The sequence below is a fragment of the Bos mutus genome, chromosome 23, assembly GCF_027580195.1.
Source record: "Bos mutus isolate GX-2022 chromosome 23, NWIPB_WYAK_1.1, whole genome shotgun sequence".
In the NCBI taxonomy this organism is placed as follows: Eukaryota; Metazoa; Chordata; class Mammalia; order Artiodactyla; family Bovidae; genus Bos; species Bos mutus.
Window position 1 is genome coordinate 32,426,005 of NC_091639.1, and position 26,232 is coordinate 32,452,236.

The 26,232-nt window shown below is 47.4% G+C and overlaps 1 non-coding gene across 1 annotated transcript; it reads left to right on the forward strand.

Annotated features, from left to right (window-relative positions):
- The first annotated feature begins 1,810 nt into the window (after window positions 1-1,810).
- On the forward strand, window positions 1,811-1,883 carry TRNAG-GCC (transfer RNA glycine (anticodon GCC)). Its single transcript has one exon. It is a non-coding gene; the product is annotated as a tRNA-Gly (tRNA).
- Window positions 1,884-26,232: the final 24,349 nt, after the last annotated feature.

A 26,232-nucleotide genomic window follows, 5' to 3' on the forward strand; every position in this document is an offset into this window, starting at 1 on the left:
CTAGATAGCATATTGAAAAGCAGAGACATTACTTTGCCAACAAAGGTCCATCTAGTCAAGGCTATGGTTTTTCCAGTGGTCATGTATGGATGTGAGAGTTGGACTGTGAAGAAGGCTGAGCGCCAAAGCATTGATGCTTTTGAACTGTGGTGTTGGAGAAGACTCTTGAGAGTCCCTTGGACTGTAAGGAGATCCAACCAGTCCATTGTGAAGGAGATCAGCCCTGGGATTACTTTGGAAGGAATGATGCTAAAGCTGACACTCCAGTACTTTGGCCACCTCATGCAAAGAGTTGACTCATTGGAAAAGACTCTGATGCTGGGAGGGATTGGGGGCAGGAGGAGAAGGGGACGACAGAGGATGAGATGGCTGGATGAGTCTGAGTGAACTCCGGGAGTTGGTGATGGACAAGGAGGCCTGGCGTGCTTCGATTCATGGGGTCGCAAAGAGTCGGACACGACTGAGCAACTGAACTGAACTGAAACTCAATTCTCTTTCTCTAACACAGTCCTCCTCTGCCCCACCCCGACCACCTGGCCTCTCCCTCACCCTCCTGACCTGGTTTCCTAAGAATCTCAGGACGGGCCTCCTATTTCCCAATTAAGCAGCCATTCCTGCTCTGGCTCCCGGCCTCCAGCCTTTCCCATCCCCACTCACCATTCCCACTCAGCAATCAGCAGACACCCAGCCAGACCTTCCTTATAATCTGTTGTTTGCAGAGTGAAGTGGCAGAGTCTCAGGAAGGAGGCGGGCATGTGCAGCATTGGGCGAGGCCAGGCGGTCGGGGGCACAACCTGCCAGCTCTGGGACCCGGGCAGGTGACTTTCTCTTTTGGAGCTTGCATTTCCTTGTTTGTCTGGCATATCCACCCCTCAGGCGATTGTGAGGACCAAGTGAATCAACGGGTGTGACGGGTCCGGAAGGTGCCGGCCTTCAAGGAGCGCTGCACGCACGTGGCTATCGATGTTATCAGCCAGCTGCGTGCTCTGATCTGGCTCTCTGTAGCTTTGACCCTTCTTTCCCATGTGACCATGAAGCCAAACCAAAAAGCCTCTGTGCCCTTGACTTCGCTCTTCTTCCTGCAGCAGATGCTTCCTCCCACCTGCCCACCTTGCTGACAACATTTCCTACTTCATGGGAGTTCCCTGGGGGAATGGAACCTTCCAGCTTCTATGACCCCCGGTGCCTGTGCCTGACCCCTTCCTGTGGCCCCAGTGTCCAGGGCTGCATCAGGGCCCTGGGAACAGAGCTGGAGGCCTGTCAGAACCCAGGAGAGGGTGTGACCCAGGGGGGAATCCTCCAGCTTGAGGCCCTGGTGTGGGAGGGCTGTCTACACATGCCTCCCCAGTTGTCATGAGTCGCTAAGGGTCCACCAAGGAGGGCTGGGTCCCCTCTGGAGCGGGGAGCAGTGTTTTCTGCCTGGTGTCATGTGAGGCTCTTAGACCTCACAGGGTCAGACCCCACCGGGAGCTCACACATACGGCCCCAGGCAGCCCCTGCCTTCCAGGACACCTTCAGGGCAGGTAAGGAATCTACAGGTAGCTGTGGGTGGGACAAAGGAGCTCTCACAGAGGAATGTGGCAAAAAGAGAGAGCTTTCGTGGAAGTCTGGGCTGGGAGCAGCCAGGAGGAGGGTGGTTGGAACTTGACAGGGATACATCTAGATGGTCCCTGCTCATGGCTCAGCAGAGTCTGAAGTACAGTAGCCATTAGCCACATGTGGCTGTTACTAAAATTAAGTAAAATTAGAATCCAAAGTTCCCCAGTTGCATGAGTCATATGGCAAATGCTTAAAAGCCACAAGGGGAACTTCCCTGGTGGTCGAGTGGGTAAGACTCTGTGCTGCCAATGCAGGGGGCCCAGGTTTGATCCTTGGTCAGGGAACTAGATCCTACATGCTGCAACTAAGAATTTGCAAGCCGGAAGGAAGATTGAAGCCGTGCACCACAACTAAGACCCAGGCAGCCAAATAAATCATATAAATATATATTTTAAAAAGTAAAAGATGAAAGCCACATGGGACCGGTGACTACCATGTTGGACCGTGCAGAGACTGGAACATATCTACCATGGCAGCACTGCCCTGGAGCCCGCTAAGGGCTACTGCTAAGCTTGGACCAGTCACTAGTCCTCTCTGAGTCTTGGTGTGCTCTCTGAATGGGGCTAACGACAGTCACTGAGAAGATTCAATGAGTTCAACGCACTCAAAGTACTTGCAACAGCAGCTGGAAAGGGCCTGTGGATCTGCCGGTAGAGAAAGGCACAACCTATGCCAAGGCATTAAAAATATGATATGGTTTACTTTTGGAAGGACGTACAACATCCAAATACACAGAGCAAAGCCACCCACATCACCCTGCCATTGGCAGCCTGAGCCTACCTTGTTTGGTAAGCTGGTATCATCACCTCCCATCTGCAGAAGAGGAGAAGGATCTGCTCAAGGCCAGCGAGGAGGACACTGCTCTCTGGACTCCGGCCCAGATCTCACCTCCACTGCCTCAGGTGTGGCCCGTGACTCCCCAGTTCCTTAATAGGCCCCAGGGCACCCCCTTCTTTGATGATGTATGACACTCCTTATCTAGCCCACTATTTGGAAGTTCTTTCCCATGTCTGACCTCAGTCTCACAGGCTGCAGAGTGACCCTTAAATCTTAGGCTTCCCCCATGGAGATGCCACTGGGGCTGAGGTGGGGAGGTAGGAGGGAGAGATGGCTTTTGTATGATCTGTTTCAGAAACCACCCTCATTTGGGAAGTCAGTACCTCCTGATGTCTAACCCCATTCACACCTACCATGGGAAAGCCTGTTTCGTCTTGGAAGACATTGGGGCCTTTTCTCCAGGGTTTCCCTATGCACCTGGCAGGGGCAGGGATCAAGGCCTGGCCACTCTTGACTAGTCCTTTGGCAGGGGTCCCCATGGTTACACAAGAGGGACTCACTGCCAGACCACGCGAGAAGTCACATCCTAACCCTGGCTATCCAGGGAGGGAGGCCTGGGGCCAACCCTGTAAGGGCTGTGCTGCCCATTGCACAAAAGGGGAAACTGAGTCCCATGACAAAAAAAGGGGTTTTTCCCAGGGCACACAGCCAGGACCGAGGTCTCCTGAGGCTTGCTGCAATCTTCTCTTATGTCCAGGTCTCTGGGAAGGCTCTAGAGGTTTGTAGCACACAGAGCCTGAGTCACATGTGGAGGAAAAGCAGGCTAAATGTCCTTTATGACTCCAGAGCAAGAAGCTCCATCCTCCGCATCTCCTGAAGGTCCAACATGGAGTTTGTTTTGCTTTTAAATTTTATTTGTTTAATTATGGCTGCACTGGCTGTCTCTAGTTACGGTGAGTGGGGGCTACTCTCTAGTTGCTGTGTGCAGGTTTCTTGTTGCAGTAGCTTCTCTCTCTCTTTTTTTTAAACTTTTAATTTTGTATTGGGGTATAACTGATCAACAATGTCATGACAGTTTCAGGTGAACTGTGAAGGGCCTCAGCATATTTGTGTGTCCATTCTCCCCCAAACTCTCCTCCCATCCAGGCCTGTGCAGTGGCTTCTCTTGTGGCAGAGCTCAGGCTCTAGCTGTACCGCATGTGGGATCTTCCTGGACCAGAGATCAAACCCACATCCCCTGCATTGGCAGGTGGATTCTTAACCACCTGACCACCAGGGAAGTCTCCAACATGGAATTTGGAAGAGAAGCCAAAAAGAACTTGCTGTCAATAGGAAGTGAGGCGCACTGTGGAAGGCAGTTTTCTGAGGGTATTTAAGCAATAGATAAGCAAGTGAGGCTTCCTAGTACAGCGGTGAAGGCTGTCTACTGTGCAAGAAGCAAAAGGGAAATGAAACTTCTCTGATTCAAACCAACATGCTCCAAAGGCTCGTGTGTGTGTCGGGGGGTGTAACCGTTGTCCACCGTGCTCCGCCTCGGGCTGGTCTGGGAGAGAAGTGACAGCCCCAACCTCGTCTGCTCCGCGTCCTGCCCTCCTGCCCACCCTGGCTGCCTCCAGTCTCCCGTGATTGAAACCTCCCTGCTGGTCTTAGAGCTGACCTTCCCGCCTTTAATTCAATCAGGAATCACAAGCCCTTTTAATTTAGGAAATAAAAGGCCAGCTGCTGAGCTGGCTGCACCTGATTGACGGGGCTGCCGGCATGGCCGGGCTGGCCTGGGGAGGGGGCACAGACCCATGACCTCAGCCAGCCCCTCTGGGGTAAGGACGCTTCCCTGGGCCAAGGGAACAAAGAAGAATCGACCGCCCAGGAGAGGAGGGGCCAAGGCCACGAGGTGGGGGGTGGCTGCTGACTGGCCCAGAGAAGCTATGGAATGTGAGGCTCTCACTGCAGCCTGGGGGACTTGGGGCAGACGTGAGGGGGACTTCCCAACCCACTCATCCCTTCCTTAGTCATGACATGCCTCTGGTTCAGTGTTCCACAGTGCCCTGACCACACACCTTATTTTTCCAAGGAAGCAGAAGAGGTGCCAGAGGAATCAATGCTGGCTTTTGGGGACTTCAGTTTCTCATCTGTATATGGGGATAATCATGGGACCCAGCCACAGGGCTGTTTTGAGGATTAACGAGTTAATGAAAGCTCACCAGCACATAATAACCTCTCATTAAATTATATCTAATAATACTCTTAATGATATTACTCTTCTAGAGGAACACAGAGTCCCCACCTCTACTTGGAAGTGGCAGAGACTTGGGAGAGAGTGTCCAGGCCCCTGAGTCCTGGTACTCCGTTTTCTTCCCCTGAGGCAGCCCAGGGCAGGTCTTCCCAGGGCCTGGCCTCCTTCCGCAGCAAACCAGGATGGGGCAGGGAAAGCGGCTGGTTTAGGATTAGGATTCGTGGCTGAGCACATTTTGGCTAAGTGACCTTGGGCAAGTCACCCCCCTGCTCTGAGCCTCTGTTTCCTCCCTTTAAAAGTGAGTGAGGAGGGCTTCTTGGTGGCTCAGTGGTAAAGAATCCACCTGCCAGTGCAGGGGACACGGCTTCAATCCCTGATCCGGGAAGAAACCACACGGCGCGGAACAACTAAGCCTATGCGCCACAACTATTGAGCCTGAGCTCGAGCGCCCGGGAGCCACAACTACGGAAGCCCGTGCGCCCTGGAGCCTGTGCTCTGCAACAAGAGAAGCCACTGCAATGAGAAGCCCGTGCACCGCAACTCGAGAGTAGCCCCTGCTCGCCGCAACTAGAGAAAAGCCCGCACGGCAATGAAGCCCCAGCACACCAACAACGACAGAAAAAAGTGAGCCAGAAGCACCTACCTACAGGATTGTTTCCATGTGGTGCGAAGTGCCCAGGCTAGAAGCCTGACCGGCAGCAGGTGCTCAGATGCGGTACCTGCCTTTCCAAGCTCCAGTCAAGTGCTCAGCATGGCCTGTCCAAGTGGGAGGCCCTATTCCCGCACTCTGAGCAGTCCAACCTCTCTGCATAATGTCCTGTTTCCCCCAGGCTCCTGCCTATGGCCGGAGCCTCCCCAGACGCTCCCACGGTGGCCGGCTTCACCTTCTTCCTGGGCTGCTGCTGTGGAAGGAACCACCTGGGGCCGACCCAGAGGGTCTGCCGCTCCTTGCTGTGTGTGCAGCCGGGTGCCTGGCCCAGAAAAGATGCTCAGGGCGGCCTCTCCCCAGGAGGCCTGATCCACCCTCTTGGCCCAGGTGTGCTATAAAAACACATCCTATCCTATCGTCCTCTGGTTTCTCAATAAGCAGTTCCACACAGATCCTGTGTAAAAGAGGTTTGGAGCCAAAGGTAACAGTCACCGTGGCCACCCACGGCGCTCCGTGCTTACTCCGCGTTAGACTCGGGGCTGAGCGATTGACCTGCCCATTGCCCTGTGAGGTCGGGATTGCACTGCACAGCTGAGGAGATGAAAACTCAAGGAGATTGAGTAACTTCTCCAACCTAACCCAGCTATCGTGCAGTGGGGCTGGGACCTAAACCCAAGCTCTCTACAGACTTGTTTGGACAGTTCATAGAAATTTCTCGCGTTGATATCGTATGGGATCTCATAGCAACTTTGGGGTTATGCCAAACACGTAATTGCCCTTATTATTATCCTGTTTTACAGAAGAGGAAACAGAGGCTGCCGGGTCCCACGGTGGGTCAGAGATGGAACAAAGAACCTGGGCTCTGACCCAGGACCCAGGCCCTGACTACAAGCATAGCCTTCCCCACGCGACTTAAAAGGGGTTGCTTCCTCCCTAAAGCCAGGGTTCTAACTAGATCTTTCCTTTATTCACTCATTCATCCATAGGGCAGATACTTATCACATTCCTTCCTGAAACTTACCATCTTTGTGAGTGAGAAATATTTAAGATAATCACCCCTATAAAAATGATAAAAACAGTGATAAGCACTGTTCCCTGAAGGTAGGGTGAACAGTTAGGGAAGGTCTTCCTGGAAACACCTGAGATCTGAAGATTAGCAGTTTGCTCTGGGAAATGGGCATGGAGGCTGGGAATTGCAGCCCAGGCAGAGGGAAGTATCAGGGGCAAAGGCCCTGAGGCAGGAATGAAAGAAAAAGAAAGTGAAAGAAAGTGAAGTCACTCAGTCATGTCCAACTCTTTGGGACCCCATGGACTGTAGCCTACCAGGCTCCTCCCTCCATGGGATTCTCCAGGCAAGAGTACTGGAGTGGGTTGCCATTTCCTTCTCCAGGGGAATCTTCCCAACCCAGGGATCAAACCTGGGTCTCCCAAATTCCAGGCAGATGCTTTAACCTCTGAGCCACCAGGGAAGCCCAAGGCAGGAATGAGCAATACAAATAAGTCTGGGAAGTACTCAGAGGAAGAGCCTGGTGGGCCTATCTTCATTCTAAGAAGAAGGCCTAGGATGGGTTTGCCTTCCAGGTTAGGGAGGAGATTGGAGGAGGTTGAGTTATGGTGGAGACCCCAGTCAGGAGGCAACCTCAGTGGTTCAGGAACAGGGTTGCAGTGGAGCTGGGGGGTGGGGTGGGGGGAGAAGGGGGCAGGCTATCTCTACTCACAGCTCCTTCAGGGCTCCTCCAGCCCTTTCCCAGGAGTTAACTGTAGTGGTTATGCCCAGGGTACCCTGATCTCCAGGCAGTGATGTGCTGGTAATTGTTTAACAACCAACTTTCTGGGGAAAAGTCTTTATCTGTAGCATTTGCCAATGTCCGTGGTGTAAATACTTCCACCATGGTTGATTTCAGCCTACCAAGCAGAGTTAATGAGGAAGAAGTGGGAAGAGATGTTTTTCATTGTCTAAACCCAAGCAGATTGGCTCCAACACACTATTGCCCTCAGGTCTCAGAAAGGCCGTGGTTCTAATGAAATGCTTGTGTGCGTCTCACCTCTCTGTGTAATTCCTGGATATGTGTAGGGGGAGAGAGTGAAGGCTGGGAGGTGGGGGAAGCAGGGTGGGTAAGGAGTCAGTAGTAACGCCAGTCTCTAATCCCAGTCTTCCCAATAACTAAGAGATAGGTGCTATTATTATCTCCACTTCTTAGGTGAAGAAACGGAGGCACAGGGAGGTCAAACAGCTTGTCCAAGATCTCACAGCAATAAAGGGCAGAACTGGGGACTCAGTTCAGGTCAGCCCTGGAGTGTCACTGGCGTCCTCCTGAATCTTTGCTCTGTCCCACGTGTGAGCTACCCAAAAGGGAGGGAGAAGAGGGAGAGCTGGGACGGGACAGTGGCTGGAGGATGGACTAGCGGAGATACAGCAGAAAGCTGTCAGCAGACACAGCTGGGGTGGGAGAGGGTCGTCTGCAATTCTCTAGCCGGAGCCCTATTCTGAAGAGAGTGATCTCTAGAAGTCAACTTGGGGTCAAAGTGATTTTTAGAGGGTGATTATGAGTCTGTGACTGCTCAGTGGAGAGGGCAGAAAGTTGGGGTGGGCCGAGGGCAAGCTCCTGGAAACCCACCTGTTCCCCTCCCTCTGCAACCTGAAGGGTGGGGGCTCCAGGCCAGAGCCCACACAGCTGAAGCCCCCTCCAGGTTTGCAAGGAGGGTGACTTGGTGGAGTCTGATGACTCAGCAAGGACCTGGGAGCTGTCAGGTCAGTCCCAGTAACCCGGGAACAGCTGCAGTCTGGGGTCAACGAACTTGGACATCCTCTTGGGCCAGTGAGGATTGGACAGGGCCTGCGGGATCCAGAATAGAGCTCAGGTCCAGGGTCTGAGCAGGCGCTGAGGGGCACCGACCTGATCTTCAGGAGTTTGGGACCCTGCCCATAGGCCGTCTGCGTTCTCCGCTCGGAGAGGCTGGTGACAGGCTGGCAGGTCTAGGTTCCCCTCCTCACAGGCATACCCTGCTCCTATGGGCACCATCTGGAAGGCTCCCCCTATCTCCCTCTTCCTTGTGCTGCTCAGAATTGCCGTGGCGCCGTTGACATTTCCTTTTCAGAGTTCTTTCCAGCCATGAGAAGTGCCAGTTCTGCTGGTGTTCTGAGGAATTAGTGTGCTCTCAGGGTCTGCGTTTCTCCATGCTCACAATAGTGATCAGACTCTGTGAATCTATGAGGCAGTCTGCATACCGTGTGTGTCTGGGGAACATCATCCTTCAGATTGACTGGCTTGGTGCTAAGCACACAGTAGTTCCTTTATGTGTTGGTTTGGTGAACCTGCCTTGCCCAGGAGTTGGGAATGAGGACGACTCCAAAGGGGCAATGGGCCTGCATCCTGTGGTCACCGCTCCCCAGGGGTGGGTTGGGAGTGGCCCCTCCCCCTTGTCTCTTGTCAGGAGCCCCTGAAATCCTGCTTAATTATCAATTCTTCTTATCATCCCCATTGAAAAATATATTTACTATTTTTATGTATTTATTTGGCTGTGTTGGGTCTCAGCTGTGGCATGCAGGATCTTCATTACATCAGTCATCCCTATTTTATAGACAGAGAGACAGAACCTCTGAGAGCTTTCATTGCTCCCTCAGAGTCATTCAGCTCTTAGGCAGCAGAGCTGAGATCTGAACTCAGGCAGCCTGGCTCCAGGACCCACATCTCTAACCACTGGACAACATATCCTTTCTTGTAGTTAGTTTAGTTGTCTCCAAAGTGGGAAGAGGTCAGGAAATTTTTATATTCATTTTATCTCATCCTTTAAAATTTCTTTTTTCTGTGTGAATGTGTATAAAATATACAGGGGCTTCCCTGGTGGTTCAGACGGTAAAGAACGTGGCTGCATTGCAGGAGACCCAGGTTCAATCCCTGGGTCTGGAAGATCCCCTGGAGAAGGGAATGGCTACCCACTCCAGTATTCTTGTACTCCTTTTCCTATTTGGAAACAGTCTGTTGTTCCATGTCCAGTTCTAACTGTTGCTTCCTGACCTGCATACAGGTTTCTCAAGAGGCAGGTCAGGTGGTCTGTATTCCCATCTCTTTCAGAATTTTCCACAGTTTGTTGTGATCCACACAGTCAAAGGCTTTAGCATAGTCAATAAAGCAGAAAGAGATGTTTTTCTGGAACTCTCTTGTTTTTTCCATGGTCCAGTGGATGTTGGAAATTTGATCTCTGGTTCTGCTGCCTTTTCTAAAACCAGCTTGAACATCTGGAAGTTCACGGTTCACGTATTACTGAAGCTTGGCTAGGAGAATTTTGAGCATTACTTTACTAGCGTGTGAGATGAGTGCAATTGTGCGGTAGTTTGAGCATTCTTTGGCATTGCCTTTCTTTGGGATTGGAATGAAAAATGACCTTTAGTCCTGTGGCAAAGCCTGAGTTTTCCAAATTTGCTGGCATATTGAGTGCAGCACTTTCATAGCATCATCTTTCAGGATTTGGAATAGCTCAACTGGAATTCCATCACCTCCACCAGCTTTGTTCCTAATGATGCTTCCTAAGGTCCACTTGACTTCTCATTCCAGAATGTCTGGCTCTAGGTGTGAGTGATCACACCATCATGATTATCTGGGTCATGAAGATCTTTGTTGTACAGTTCTTCTGTGTATTCTTGCCACCTCTTCTTAATATCTTCTGCTTCTGTTAGGTCCATACCATTTCTGTCCTTTATCGAGCCCATCTTTGCATGAAATGTTCCTTTGGTATCTCTAATTTTCTTGGAAGAGATCTCTAGTCTTTCCCATTCTATTGTTTTCCTCTTTCTTTGCACTGATCACTGAGGAAGGCTTTCTTATCTCTCCTTGCTATTCTTTGGAACTTCTGCATTCGAATGGGTATATCTTTCCTTTTCTCCTTTGCTTTTGGCTTCTCTTCTTTTCACAGCTATTTGTAAAGCCTCCTCAGACAGCCATTTTGCTTTTTTCATTTCTTTTTCTTGGGGATGGTCTTGCTTTCTGTCTCCTGTACAATGTCACGAACCTCCATCCATAGTTCATCAGGCACTCTATCAGATCTAGTCCCTTAAATCTATTTCTCACTTCCACTGTATAATCATAAGGGATTTGATTTAGGTCATACCTGAATGGTATAGTGGTTTTCCCTACTTTCTTCAATTTAAGTCTGAATTTGGCAATAAGGAGTTCATGATCTTAGCCACAGTCAGCTCCCAGTCTTGTTTTTGCTGACTGTATAGAGCTTCTCCATCTTTGGCTGCAAAGAATATAATCAATCTGATTTTGGTGTTGGCCATATGGTGATGTCCATGTGTAGAGTCTTCTCTTGTGTTGTTGGAAGAGGGTGTTTGCTATGACCAGTGTGTTCTCCTGTCAAAACTCTGTTAGCCTTTGCCCTGCTTCATTCTGTACTCCAAGGCCAAATTTGCCTGTTACTCCAGCTATGTCTTGACTTCCTACGTTTGCATTCCAGTTCCCTATAATGAAAAAGACATCTTTTTTGGGGGTTAGTTCTAAAAGGTCTTGTAGGTCTTCATAGAACCATTCAACTTCAGCTTCTTCAGCATTACTGGTCAGAGCATAGACTTGGATAACCATGATATTGAATGGTTTGCCTTGGAAATGAACAGAGATCATTCTGTCGTTTTTGAGATTGCATCCAAGTACTGCATTTCAGACTCTTTTGTTGACCATGATGGCTACTCCATTTCTTCTGAGGGATTCCTGCCCGCAGTAGTAGATATAATGGTCATCTGAGTTAAATTCACCCATTCCAGTCCATTTTAGTTCGCTGATTCCTAGAATGTTGATATTCACTCTTGCCATCTCCTGTTTGACCACTTCCAATTTGCCTTGATTCATGGGCCTAACATTCCAAGTTCCTCTGCAATATTGCTCTTTATAGCATCAGACTTTGTTTCCATCACCAGTCACATCCACAACTGGGTGTTGTTTTTGCTTTGGCTCCATCCCTTCATTCTTTCTGGAGTTATTTCTCCACTGATCTCTAGTAGCATATTGGGCACCTACCGACCTGGGGATTTCATCTTTCAGTGTCCTATCTTTTTGCCTTTTCATACTGGAAAAGGACAAGCTGGAATCAAGATTGCTGGAAGAAATATCAATAACCTCAGATATACAGATGACACCACCGTTATGGCAGAAAGTGAAGAGGAACTAAAGAGCCTCTTGATGAAAGGGAAAGAGGAGAGTGAGAGAGTTGACTTAAAGCTCAACATTTAGAAAACTAAGATCACGGCATCCGGTCCCATCACTTCATGGCAAATAGACGGGGTAACAGTGGAAACAGTGGCTGACTTTATTTTTGGGGGCTCAAAAATCACTGCAGATGGTGACTTCAGCCATGAAATTAAAAGACGCTTGCTCCTTGGAAGGAAAGTTATGACCAACCTAGACAGCATATTAAAAAGCAGAGACATTACTTTGCCAACAAAGGTCCATTTAGTCAAGGCTTTGGTTTTTCCAGTAGTCATGTATGGATGTGAGAGCTGGATCATAAAGAAAGCTGAGCACCAAAGAATAGATGCTTTTGAACTGTGGTGTTGGAGAAGACTCTTGAGAGTCCCTTGGACTGCAAGGAAATCCAACCAGTCCATCCTAAAGGAGATCAGTCCTGGGTATTCATTGGAAGGAGTGATGTTGAAGCTGAAACTCCAATACTTTGGCCACCTGATGTGAAGAACTGACTCACTGGAAAAGACCCTGATGTTGGGAAAGATTGAGGGCAGGTGGAGAAGGGGACAACAGAGGATGAGATGGTTGGATGGCATCACCGACTCAGTGGACATGAGTTTGGGTAAACTCCTGGAGTTGGTGATGAACAGGGAGGCCTGGCATGCTGCAGTTCATGGCATCTCAAAGAGCTGGGCACGACTGAGAGACTGAACTGAACTGAAACAGTATTCTTGCCTGGGAAATCCCATGGACAGAGGAGCCTGGCGGGCTACAGTCCATGCAGTCGAAAAGAGTTGGACACAACTGAGCGACTAACACTTTCATACATCATTTTGAGAGAGGTTTGTTGAGTGTGACTTATATACTATAAATTCACCCATTTTAAATGTGCGATTCATTGTACAACCACCACCACATTCCAGTTTTAGAACATTTCCATCACCCACCCAGAGATTCCTCCTGCTGATTTGTAGTCAGCCCCCAGGCCACTGCTGATCTACTTCCTTGTCTTTGTGGATTTACCTTTCCTGGACATTTCATATAACTGGAATCATACAGGGGCTTCCTGGTGGTCCAGTGGCTGAGACTCTGCACTCCCAATGCAAGGGTGCTGAGGTTCAATCCCTGGTTAGGGAACTAGATCCCACGTGTCACAGCGAAATATCCCACATGCTGTATCGAAGATCCTACATGCCACACCTAAGACCCAGCAAAGCCAAATAAATAATTTTTTTAAATGGAATCATACGATATATGGTACTTTGCGCCTTTTTTTGAACTTTGCGTAATGTTTTTGCAATTCATTCATGTTTTTACATGCCTCAGTATTTCACTCCTTTTTACAGCTGAATAGTATCCTGTTGTGTGATTAGATTGTTTTTTTTTTTTTAATTGATCCATTCTGCTTTATTGACTATGCCAAAGCCTTTGACTGTGTGGATCACAATAAACTGTGGAAAATTCTGAAAGAGATGGGAATACCAGACCACCTGACCTGCCTCTTGAGAAATCTGTATGCAGGTCAGGAAGCAACAGTTAGAACTAGACATGGAGCAACAGACTGGTTCCAAATAGGAAAAGGAGTACGTCAAGGCTGTATATTGTCACCCTGCTCATTTAACTTATATGCAGAGTACATCATGAGAAACGCTGGGCTGGAGGAAGCACAAGCTGGAATCAAGATTGCCGGGAGAAATATCAATAACCTCAGATATGCAGATGACACCACCCTTATGGCAGAAAGTGAAGAGGAACTAAAAAGCCTCTTGATGAAAGTGAAAGTGAAATTGGAGAGTGAAAAAGTTGGCTTAAAGCTCAACATTCAGAAAACGAAGATCATGGCATCTGGTCCCATCACTTCATGGGAAATAGATGGGGAAACAGTGTCAGACTTTATTTTTCTGGGCTCCAAAATCACTGCAGATGGTGACTGCAGCCATGAAATGAAAAGACACTAACTCCTTGGAAGGAAAGTTATGACCAACCTAGATAGCATATTGAAAAGCAGAGACATTACTTTGCCAACAAAGGTCCGTCTAGTCAAGGCTATGGTTTTTCCTGTGGTCATGTATGGATGTGAGAGTTGGACTGTGAAGAAAGCTGAGTGCTGAAGAATTGATGCTTTTGAACTGTGGTGTTGGAGAAGACTCTTGAGAGTCCCTTGGACTGCAAGGAGATCCAACCAGTCCATCCTGAAGGAGATCAGCCCTGGGATTTCTTTGGAGGGAATGATGCTAAAGCTGAAACTCCAGTACTTTGGCCACCTCATGCGAAGAGTTGACTCATTGGAAAAGACTCTGATGCTGGGAGGGATTGGGGGCAGGAGGAGAAGGGGATGACAGAGGATGAGATGGCTGGATGACATCACTGACTCGATGGACGTGAGTCTGGGTGAACTCCGGGAGTTGGTGATGGACAGTAAGGCCTGGCGTGCTGCGATTCATGGGGTGGCAAAGAGTCGGACATGACTGAGCGACTGAACTGAACTGAACCAGTTGATGGTTATTTGAGTTGTCTCCACTTTTTAACTGTTGTGAATAATGCTGCTATGAACATTTTTGGGTTTTGTGTGAACATAAGTTTTCATTTCTCTTGGGTATATACCTAGGAGTGAAATTCCTGCATCATAGGGTAAATTTAGGTTAAGCTTTCTGCTGCTGCTGCTGCTAAATCGCTTCAGTCGTGTCCGACTCTGTGCGACCCCATAGACAGCAGCCCACCAGTCTCCCCCGTCCCTGGGATTCTCAAGGCAAGAACACTGGAGTAGGTTGCCATCAGTGTTCCCATTTCTCCATATCCTCAGCAACACTTGTTATTATCTTTTGATTATAGCCATTCTAGTGGATCTGAGGTAATATCTCATTGTTTTTGTTTTCTTTTTGGCTATGCCATGTGGCATACGGGATCTTAGTTCCCTGGTGAGGGATCAAATCCTTGCTCCCTGCATTGGAGTGCAGTCTTAACCACTGGACACTCAGGCAAGTCTGTCATTGTGGTTTTAATTTGTATTTCTTTAATGACTAATGGTTTCCTTGGTGGCTTAGGGGATAAAGAAACCACCTGCAATGCAGGAGACCTGGGTTTGGTTGGGAGGATTCCCTGGAGAAGGGAATGACTACCCACTCTAGTATTCTTGCCTGGAGAATTCCATGGACAGAGGAGCCTGGTGGGCTACAGTCCATGGGGTCACAAAGAGTCAGACACTACTGAGTGACTAACACACAAAGACTAATGATGTTAAGTATCTAAGTTGTCTGATTTGTTGGCATAAAGTTGTTCATAGTATTCCTTTATCACTCTTAAATTCTGTGGGGTTGTTAGTGATATTCCCTCTTTGGTTTTTATTTTGGTAACTTGTATTTTTTTTTCCTTCCCTCTCCTTTCTCTTGGTCAATCTAAAGTTTGTCAGTTTTGTTCATCTTAAATTTTTTTTAATTTTATTTTATTTTTAAACTTTACAATATTGTATTAGTTTTGCCAAATATCGAAATGAATCCGCCACAGGTATACCTGTGTTCCCCATCCTGAACCCTCCTCCCTCCTCCCTCCCCATACCCTCCCTCTGGGTCGTCCCAGTGCACCAGCCCCAAGCATCCAGTATCGTGCATAATTTCACTGGGTTTTGTTTGTTTTTCTGCTTTCTATTTCATTGATTTCTAATCTTTACTATTTCATTACTTGTGATTGCTTTGGGGTTTGTTTGCTCTTCTTTTTTCTAATTTCTTACTGTAGAAGTTCAGGTTCTTGATTTGACACCTTTTCCTAGTATAAGTTTTTAGCTATAAATTCACTGCTAAGCACTGCTTTTACTGCACTCTATAACTTTTGGTATTATGTGTGGTCATTTGGTTCAAAATATTTTAAAATTTGCCTTGGGATTTCCTTTTTAACCCATGAGTTGTTTAGAAATATGTTGTTTCATGTCAAAGAGTTGGGGATTTCCCAAATTTTCTCCTGTTGCTGATTTCTCATTAAATTCTATTTGGTGAGAGAACATATTTTGTGTGATTTTAATCCTTTTCAATTTATTGAGACTTGTTTTATAGCCTAGCATATTGTCTATCTTGGTGAATATTCTTTGTGCACTTGAAAATAACGTGTAATCCTGCTGTTGTTGGGTGAGAGTGTGAAAGTGTAAGTCACTCAGTCGTGTCTGACTCTCTGCAACCCCATGGACTATACAGTCCATGGAATTCTCCAGGCCAGAATACTGGAGTGGGTAGCCTTTCCCTTCTCCAGGGGATCTTCCCAACCCAGGGACTGAACCCAGATCTCCTGCATTGCAGGCAGATTCTTAACCCGTTGTTGGGTAGTGTTCTAATACATGGCAGATTAATTTGTGTGATAGTATTGTTCAAGTCTTGTATATCCTTGCTGATTTTCGGGCTAGCTGTTCCACACGTTATTGAAAGTGGAGTTCTGAAATCTTCAACTACTCTTGTTTTTCCTTTTTTTTTTTTTTTTTCTGTATGGGTTGCATGTTCTTGAGTTTTCCCCCTAGTACTTTGAAAGGCATATGTTAAAATGAAAAAAAATTTTTCTTTTGGTTTTTATTTATCCATTTAACCACTTACATTTTTTAATTTTAAAATTTTCTTGTTGAAGAATAGTTGATGTACAATATCTTATAAGTATGACATAGTGATTCACAATCTTTAAAGTTTATACCCCATTTATAGTTATTATAAAATATTGGTTATGTGCCCCATATTGCACACGTATCCTTGTAGCTTACTTTATACATTAAGTTTGTACCTCTTAATCCCCAAACCTGTTTTGCCCCTCTCCTCTTGCCTCTCCCCACTGGTAACCACTAGTTTGTTCTCTATACCTGTGAGTCTGTTTCTTTTTTGTTATATGCACTAATTTGTTTTATTTTTTTAGGTTTCACATGTAAGTGATACCATATAGTATTTTCTCTTTCTTTGTTTTACTTATTTCACTTTTAGCATAATACCCTCCAAGTCCGTCCATGTTGCTGCAGAAGGCAAAATTTTATTCCTTTTTATGGCTGAATACTATCTATCTATATATATATAAAACATATTTGTGTGTGTGTGTATATATATACACACACACACACACACAATACATCTTCTTCATCCATTCATCTCTTGATGAACACGAAGGTTGGTTCCGTATCTTGGCAACTATAAATCATGCTGCTGTGAACATTGAGGTGCATGTATCTTTTTGAATTAGTGTTTCCATTTTTTTTTCGGATATACATCCAGGAGTGGAGTTGCTGGGTCACATGGTAATTCTAGTTTTAGTTTTTTCTGAGAAAACCTCATCCTGTTTTTCACAGTGGCTGCACCAATTTACATTCCCACCAACAGTTTACAGGGTGCCTGTTCTCCATATTCTCACCAGTATTTCTTCTTTACCTTCTTTTTGATGTCACCATTCTGACGGGTATGAGGTGATATCTCATTGTGGTTTTAATTTGCATTTCTCTGATGATTAATGACATTGAGCATCTTTTCATGTGCCAGCTGCTGGCCATCTGAATTTCCTCTTTAGAAAAATGTCTATTCAGGTCTTCTACCCATTTTTAAACTAGGTTTCTTTCTTTCTTTCTTTCTTTCTTTTTGATGTTGAGTTACATGAGCTGTTTGTATATTTTGGATTAACCCCTTATCAGCCATATCATTTGCAAATGTTTTCTCCTGTTCAGTAGTTTGTCTTTCTAGCTACTATCATGGAATTCTCTATTTCTCCCTCAGTTCTGTCAGGCTTTGTTCATGTATTTCAGGACTCCATTGTTAGATGCTCATTATTATATCATTTTGATAAATTGACCCTTTCATCATTACAAAATACCTCTGCCTTTAGTATATTTTTCGGTCTTAAAGTCCATTTTATCTAATGTTGGTGTAGACACTCTACTTCTCTTATGGTTATGGTTTAAATGATGTATATTTTTTCATTCATTTGCTTTCAACCTGTTTATGTTTATGGATTTAAAATATCTGTTGTAAGGAGTGTAAAATTGAATCTTTAAAAAAAAATCTGGTCCAATAGTGATTAAGTCATCCACATTTAATCTGCTTGTTTAAGTTGCTATTCATTAAGTTATTTAAGTTATTATAATTATTGATATAGCTGGATTTCTCACAAAGTTTTCTTTTCCGTATCTTTCTTCTTTCGTTTTTGTTGTGCTTCTTCCTTTACTGTCTTCTTTTGTGCTAAATGCTTTTCTAATGTGCTTTTTAATACCTTTGCTGTTGTTTCTTTATTACATTTTTGAGTTATTAATCTCAGTTCCAGAGATAATAACTGAGTTATTAATCTCAGTTCCATTACAATATGTAATTTATCACAATATACTTCAGATTAATACTAACTCAATTCTACTAAATTATCAAAAGTTTGCTCTAATAGAGCTCAATTCCCTCACTTACCCTTTGTGCTATTATTGTCACATATTGTATCCATATATGTTATAAACCCAAGAACAGTGTTATAATTATTGCTTTACATAATCTTATGTCTTGTTAAAAATGTAAGACAAGAAAGAAAAAAATATATTTATAGAATTTGTTATATTAATACACATCTTTATCATTTATGGTACTTTTTTCATTTTCTTCTATGAATTCAAGTTACCATCTGGTGTCCTTTCCTTTCTCTGGTATAACTCTTTTCTCTCCCCCCTTTTTTTTTTTTTAAATTTTATTTATTTATCTGGCTGTGTTGAGTCTTAGCTGTGGCACACAGAATCTTTTGTGTGTCCTTCAGGATCTTTCCTTGTGTTATTCGGCCTTAGTTACCCCTTGGCATGTGGGATCTTAGTTCCCAGACCAGGGATCGAACCTGCATTCCCTTCATTGCAAGGTGATTCTTAACCACTGGACCACCAGGGAAGTCACTCTATTCTCGCTTTCTGTTGTTAACCTGATAATTGTTTTTTCAAACTTGATTAGGAGACTAAAAGAGAAAAATATGTTTGTAGTGTCTTTGTATTTAATTTACTTCTACAGTTGCCTTTCTTAGTGCTATTTCTTCATGTGGATTCAAGTTACTGTCGTGTCCTTTCCTTTTTCCCCAAGGATGTTCTTTAGTAGTATTATTTTTGGCTGCACTGGGTCTGCATTGCTGCATGTGGGCTTTCTCTAGTTGTGGCAAATGGGGGGTTAATTTTCACGGTGGTGTGCGAGCTTCTCACTGCGGTGGCTTCTCTTATTGCAGAGCACGGGCTCTAGGGCAGCGGCGGTAATTACTCCATATCATGTGGGATCTTCCCAGATCAGGGATTGAACCTGTGTTCCTTGCATTGCAAGGTGGTTTCTTAACCACTGGATCACCAGGGAAGTTCACATTTAGGTTTTTTTTTTTAAGGCAGGCCTATAAGTGACAAATTCTCATGCTTTGTTTTCTGGGATTGTCTTTATTTCATCTTCATTTTTGAAAGATGTTTATTGGACAGAGACCTCTTGATTGACAGTATTTTTTTCTTTCAGTACTTGAATATGCCAGTTCACTCCTGGCTTCTCTTGTTTCTGATACAAAATTACCTGTTAACTTTACTCTGGTTGGGCTTCCCTAGTGGCTCAGCTGGTAAAGAATCCACCTGCAATGCAGGAGACCTGGGTTCGATCCCTGGGTTGGGAAGATCCCCTGGAGAAGGGAACGGCTACCCACTCCAGTATTCTGGCCTGGAGAATTCCATGGACTATACAGTCCATGGGGTCTCAAAGAGTTGGACACGACAGAGCGACTTTCACTTTCACTTTTCTGTGGCTCCCTCGCATGATGTATCATTTTCCTCTTACTGCTTTCAAGATTTTCTCTGCCTATTTCAGCAGTTTTACGATGTCTACTTGGGCTTTGTTTGGAAGTGTAAATTAATGTTTTTCATCAAAACATTGGGGATTTTTGGACCATTATTTCTTCAAAAATTTTTTTCTGTCCAATTCTCTCCTCTTCTTCCTGAACTCCCATGAAGTGTGTAGTGTGTTCAGTGTTACACAAGTACTCGAGGCTCTGCTCACTTTTTTCAGTCCTCTTTTCTTTTTGTTCTTTAAATCAAGTAATCTCAATCGATCTATCTTTAAGTTTGCTGGTTCTTTATTATTCCAGCTCAAAGATGCTGTTGAACCTCTCTAGTGAATGTTTTACAAAGATACTCTTTTTTATTTTTGGCTGTGATGTGTCTTTGTTGCTGTGTGCGGGCTTTCTCTAGTTGCAGTGAGAGGGGGTTATTTTTTGTTGCGGTGCTCAGGCTTCTCACTGCAGTGCCTTCTCTTGCTGTAGAGCACAGGCTGTAGAGAACAGCGGGCTTGGCAGTTTGTGGCTCATGGGCTTAACCGCTCTACAGCATATGGAATCTTCAGGGACCAGGAATTGAACCTGTGTCCCCAGCAGTGGCAGGTAGATTCTTTACCACTGGGCCACCAGGGAAGTTACCCTTGTGAATTTTTAATTTCAGTTATTTTACTTTTCAATTCCAGAATTTCCATTATCTTTCATACACACACACACACACACACACACACAATTTCTGTCTCTCTACTGATATCCTCTATTTGATGAGTCAATTGTTTTTCCTTTAATTCTTTACACATGGTTTCTTTTAGTTCTCTACAATAATTGCTTTAAAGTCTTTGGCTGATAAGTGCAGCATGTGGACCACCACAGAGACAGTTCCTATCAACCACTTATTTCCCTCTGAACAGATCACGTTTTCCTGTTTCCTTGCATGCCCTGTAATTTTTTGTTGCAAACTGGACATTCTAAAACAATTTATTGGAAAACTGGACATTTTAGACAACGTGTTATAGCAACTCTGAACTCTGACTCCTCATGATCATGACCAGGGTTATTGTTGTTGAGTTTTGTGTTTTGTTTGTTTGTGCAGTGACTTGCCAAGACTAATTCTATGGAATCTGTCTTCCTCACAGTGTGAGGGTGCTGGTGCCTCTGCTCAGTTTATTTTTTAAAGTCTTCTTTTTATTTTTAAGTCTGGCTTCCTAGGAATTGCCCCGGGTCAGCAAAGCTTAGAGTTCTGCCAATGACTGGTCAGAAATTGTGCTTAAAGGCCTTGATCCAGTTAGGCTTGCATCCTCTGCCAATGCTTTTGTGTGTGGGTTGGGGAACACATTCAAGATTTAGGCAATTTATGAGTCTGCCCCAACTGTTACTCTCATTGTGCTTAGCCAGGGATGGGTTGATAGCCGAGGCCCTCTCCAGTCTCCTCTTAGTGTGCACACAGCCTTCCATACCCCCAGAGATATATGGGAGCTTATCTAGGCTCACACTGGCTTTCTTGTTCCTGGATATCCCTGTTAAGTGTTGTACTGTTCTGCTGATTTGTTACTTGCCTCAACTAGTATTATACCTCAGGCTAGCTGTGATGTTGGCCTCAATGCATATAATTTTAAAGAAATACACATATACTGAGTATGTATTCATATCATATTTCCCAATAAGGGTGCACAATGAAACAAGCCTGGCAACTGCTGGTCTACTTTGGGGCATCTCTTGCTGGTCTGCCCAAGCTCTGGAACCGGCATCCTTGGGGTGGGGGTTTGCGGGCATTTGAGAAGAGCTGTTGCAGCTACAGGATTCTCCGGAAAGCATCTCAGGGGCAAGTGGTGGTCATCTAAGGTGGGTGAACTTGACTCCTTAAGACAGCTGCCCCTGCCCAGTCTGGCTGAGGTTTTGCCCCCATAGAGATGCAGGCCTGCCTCCTCTGTCAGCAGGCCTGGATGGGGAACCAGGTGCCCTCTACATTGGCCTCTGGTCCCCGGAGGCCTGCCAGGCACTCAAGAGGAAGATCCATAGTGGAGCCAAGAGATCGCTCAATTCCCTCAGGGCAGGACTGCCAGCAGAGGGGGAAGGGGTCACCGGGGAAGCGGCTGTCTCCTGCCCCAGAAGCCGGGGCTGGAGTGGGCTGGGACCTGTGGCCTCCTCGGTCCCCTTACTCACTCGAAGACAAGGAGTCCGAGAGCAGCCCCTCCCCCTGGGTACTGCCCCTGTCCTTGGGGTAGGCACGTAGAAAGGCCTGTGCCCCTGAGCTGAAGGTCAGTGTGGTCGGCAGGCAGTGTGGGTGGGGGGGTGGAGGGCAGAGGGGAAAGCTGGGCCGACAGTCACGTAGGCTGATGTCATTGGTCACTCCACCTCTCCGAGGTATCGCTTTCCCCATGGCCGAGCCTGCAGCTGAGTTCGGGGGGGCAGTCACGTCCCATTCCTGGCACAGCTCTTAGGCCACTCACCGAGTCGCCTCTGGGACTGCTGAGGTCAGGGTGGCACTTGCCAGCACTGCCTAGACTCAGCTCATCTCTGGAGGTGGGGAAGGGGAGCCTGGGGAGCAGGGAGCATGGCAGGAACAGGTGACCAGAGCTGGAAGGGGCCAGGCTGCTGAGAAGGTGATGCAGGGTACTGGGGTGAGGGGGGCGTTAGGTGGGTTTATATCACAGGGGAGCAGCCCCAAGATGCAGGAGCATTCAGTCTGAAGAGGGGAGGCAGCCCCTGCCCACAGGTAGCTCCCAGTCTGAGGAGGACAGCAGGGTCCTTGCCCTTAGAGAGTTTCCAGTCTGATGACAGAATGGTCCCTATTCTCAGGGAGCCCCCGCCTGATGGAGGAGACGCAGCCCTGTCCTTAGAGACCACGGCTGTGTCTGAGCGGAGCACAGAGGTGGCTGGGATTGGAACCCGTCCCCTGTTCTCTCCCCCAGAGTGAGGCTCCCAGGTCATCCAGAGAAGGTCCTTTGGAGGATCCCTCACCAGATACTGGGGGAACCCAGCAGGTGCCCCACGTGTGACTGCCCACAGGCCACAGGGAGGGGCTGCCAGAGCCTAAGTGCAGACAGACAGCGGCGTCCCCGTGTCTGAGTGCGTCCTTGGGTCTGGGTCCAGCAGAGGGAGCTGGCAGCCAGCGGGAGCCGAGCAAGCCGGCCCTGACCCCGGAGATGGCCTTGAGGCACTCCCGCTGCCCACCCAGGGTGGGGCCTTCACCCTGTGGCTGGAGCGGAAGTGTCAGCAGTGTCTGTGGGGACCCAGGCCTTCTCAGCCCACCCCAACACCCAGGGATGCCCCATGGAGACCCCTCTGCAGAGTCCCCAATCCACATTTTCAGCTGAGCCTAATGAAGTCCCTCCCACGGCCTCTGGGATTGGAGGAAGTACAAGAGGTCAGAACCCTGGGTGAGAGTTCTGCTCCCTCACTTAAGTTCTGTGACACTGGGCAAGGTGTATAATTTCTCTGGACCTCAGTTTCTTCATCTGTAAAATGGGCTGCTGTGGAGGGAGAGAGCATGGGACGTGCCTGGCACACAGGAGGTGTCAGTTAGGCAATGTCTCCTCATTTCATTCTTCACTGCTTTTTGCAGGGGGCATCTCCCTGAGCTGAGGCTGAAAAACTGGGCAGAAAGCCAGCTAAGGTCAGGGGGCGCTAATAGAACAGGCTTCCTTTGGGATGAGATTTGAGTTGGGTTTGGGGAAATGCTTCATCTCAGACACATCAAACTGCAGCCAGAATGCGGGGGCACTGAGGGGGCAAGGGGGCAAGGGGCCAGGCCCCATTGATTCTTCACTTAGTACTCTGCACAGCAACTCTCCCATTCTTGTGCTCCTGGCTGCAGGTCAGCACCCAGAGGGATTTACTGGACTCTTACCATCCCCCATCAGGGCTAAGGTCTCCTCGGGGTACGTAACTCTCTAGGTGTTCCCCTCCTTTTCTGGTCAGCATTTTTACTGGGGACACGCTGTGTGCCAGGCCCTCGGGCAACACTGGCCGAGGTCCTTGACCTCATGGAGCTGGCATTCTAGTGGAAAGTGAAAACAGCAAAATAAGTGTATTAGAGGGTGGTGAGAAGGGATAAGGGATAGGATTATGGGTGTCAGCAGGTGATGCGATTGTAACAGAGAGGTGGGGCAGGCCACACAGAGAAGATAACATTTGAGTAAAGACCTGAAAGAGGGAGCCATGTGCAAAATGACGGGAAAGCGTTGCATAAGAGGGAACAGCATGTGCAAAGGCCCTCGGGTTGTAGCCGAGCTGGTTGATTGGAAGAGCAAAGGGGCTGGAGTGGAATGAGTAAGAAGGGGAGTAGTGGCAGAAGAGGTCAGAGGCGTAGGAGGGACCAGATCTTGAGGAGCTGGTAGGCCACTGCCAGGATCAGGGAAGAGAAGGGGGCACTTCTTTTCCCTGATGGGCAATGAGATATTAAGGAAATGCCACCTGTTTTAATGAAAGTGAGTCCTGGATCCAAGACTGGCACTGAAAATATCCTCCTGACAGAGAGGGGCAGCTTGGCCCATAAAACCCTGACCTTTTGTGGTTCTTTCACCAGATTCTGGTCCATCCCACGCTGATCTTGGAGAGAAGGGTGAGGCTGCTCAAGGAAGTGTCAAGAGCAACCCAAGGGCAGGAGTGTCCTGTTGATCCTGAATCCTTAACTTGGTACCTCGACTCATGAGAGATGCTCAGTGCAGCCCAGGTGAATGAAGGAAGGAGGGAGTGGCTGAGTGATGGAGGGACACAGGCCCTGGCCTTTCATTCCCTACTGTGGCAGAGATGAGGCTGGAAGGTTTAAATGCTGCAGGGAATAAGCTCAGAGAACCAGGCCTCTGAGGTGGAGTGGCCGAGGCCTCCTTTTCTCCTTTTCAGCATTGAGTTTCCTGTGGTGTCTCTCTGCTGGCTCCAGGGTGGTGTTTCTGTGGCTGAACCACATCACACACCCCACCTCCCCCTTGCCACCCCCACATCTCAAGATCGTGTGTCCCCCCACCCCCCACCCCCAAATCTCAGGACTGTCTCTTTTATCTCTGAGCCACATCAGAAAGAGCCACTCCCTGTGGGGAGCTCTCCGGGCCTCTCACATGGGGCACTGGTCTTTCAGACCTTAACAGAATGCCCCCAACCTCAGGCAATGGTGGGGAGTGGCCTAGAACTGAGCAGTAATACTGACAACAAACAATAACAGCTCCTCACATTCATCACACTCTGGCCACATACTGACTGCTTCCAAAATGCGCCACCTGCATCACCTCATTTAGCTCAGAGGCCTCCATAAGCCAGTCAAGGGGCTGGGGCTCTAAGAGGTCAGCGAATTTGACTGGAGGCACTTCCTGGGTGGGGGTGGCAGGCCTGCAGGGCCCCGGCCCAGAACGGCCCTGCCTTCCACCACCCTGCAGCATCTATGCAGAGGGGATCGGCCCACGACCTGCCATCTCCCGGCAGACCCCAGTGGAGTATGTCAAACTGCTGACATGCTTCAGAGAAGAGGCTGGGGGCCTGGGGTGAGGCGATGTGAACTGGGAGAGCTGGGCTTGTGAGACTGAGGGGCCCCCTGCCATCCCTGGTCCCTGGCTGAGCTGTGGGGTGAGTGGAGGTGGCTCTTGAGGCTCAGGGCTTGAGTGCAGCCAGGTTGAGTGCTGCTTCTCAGGTCTGCAGGGCTACCTGCTGCTCACGCTTCACTTCTGGGCCCCTGGGCCCCTGGGCCCCAGTGCAGAGAGGTGCTGCCAGCAAGGCCACGCCCAGCCTCCCCACCCTGGCTAAGCACGGGTCCCCCACCTGCAGAAAACAGATCTGGGTGATGGGTACCAACAAACATGTGAAAAGATGCTCAACATCACTAATTATTAGAGAAATGCAAATCAAAATTACAATGAGGTACCATCTCACATGGGTCAGAACAGCCATCATCCCAATATCTACAAACAACAAACGCTCTAGAGGATGTGGAGAAAAGGGAACCTTCCTACACTGTCAGTGGGAATGTAACCTGATAAAGCCACTATGGAAATCAGTATGGAGGGTCCTTAAAAAGTTAAAAATAGAACTACCGTATGACCCAGCAATCCCACCACTGGGCATATACCCAGAGAAAATCTTAGTGCAAAAAGACACAAGCACCCTAGTGTTCACTGAAGCACTGTTTACAATAGCCAGGTCACGGGAGCAACCTCAATGTCCGTCAACAGAGGAATGGATAAGGAAGATGTGACATATATACACAATGGAGTATTACTCAGCCAGAAAAAGACATGAAATCAGGTCATTTGCAGAGATGGATGAACCTAGAGAGTATCCTACAGAGTGAAGTAAATCAGAAAGAGAAAAACAGGTATCATATATACGGAATCTAGAAAAATGGTATAGATGATCTTATTTGCAAAGAAGAAATAGAGACACAGATGTAGAGAACAAACAAGAATACCAAGGGGGAAAGGAGGAGTGGAATGAATTTGGAGACTGAGGTTGACATCCATACACTATTGACACAATGTACAAAATAGATAAGTAATAGGAACCTACTGCATGGCCCAAGGAACTCTAGCCAATGCTCTGTGGCCACCTAAGTGAGACAGAAATGCAAAGGAGGGCTATGTGTATACATATAACTGAATCACTTGGCTGTACAGCAGAAACTAACACAACATTGTAAAGCAACTAAATACTCCAACAAAAAGCAATTAAAAAGAAAAAAGAGAGACTTTCCTGGTGGTCCAGTGGCTAAGACTGCATTCCCAACACAGGGGTCCTGGGTTCGATCCCTGGTCAGAGAACTGATCTCATGTGCTGCAATTAAAGACCCTGCATGCTAGCACTAGGACCTGGTGCACCCAAATAAATGAATGAATAAATTAATTTTTAAAAAGAGAAAAGAAAATACATCTGGGGGACCCACAGAGTCTTCCAGAGCTCATGCTTCCTGACCTGATGGAGGCTGCTGGGAGTGGGGACCTGCTCACCCAGGCCTCAGCTGCCCTCTCTGGCCAGTGCCGCCGCCTCCCTGCCTGCCAGTTCACAGGAGGTGAGAGGAGAAGGGGCTGGAAAGCTGCAAAGTG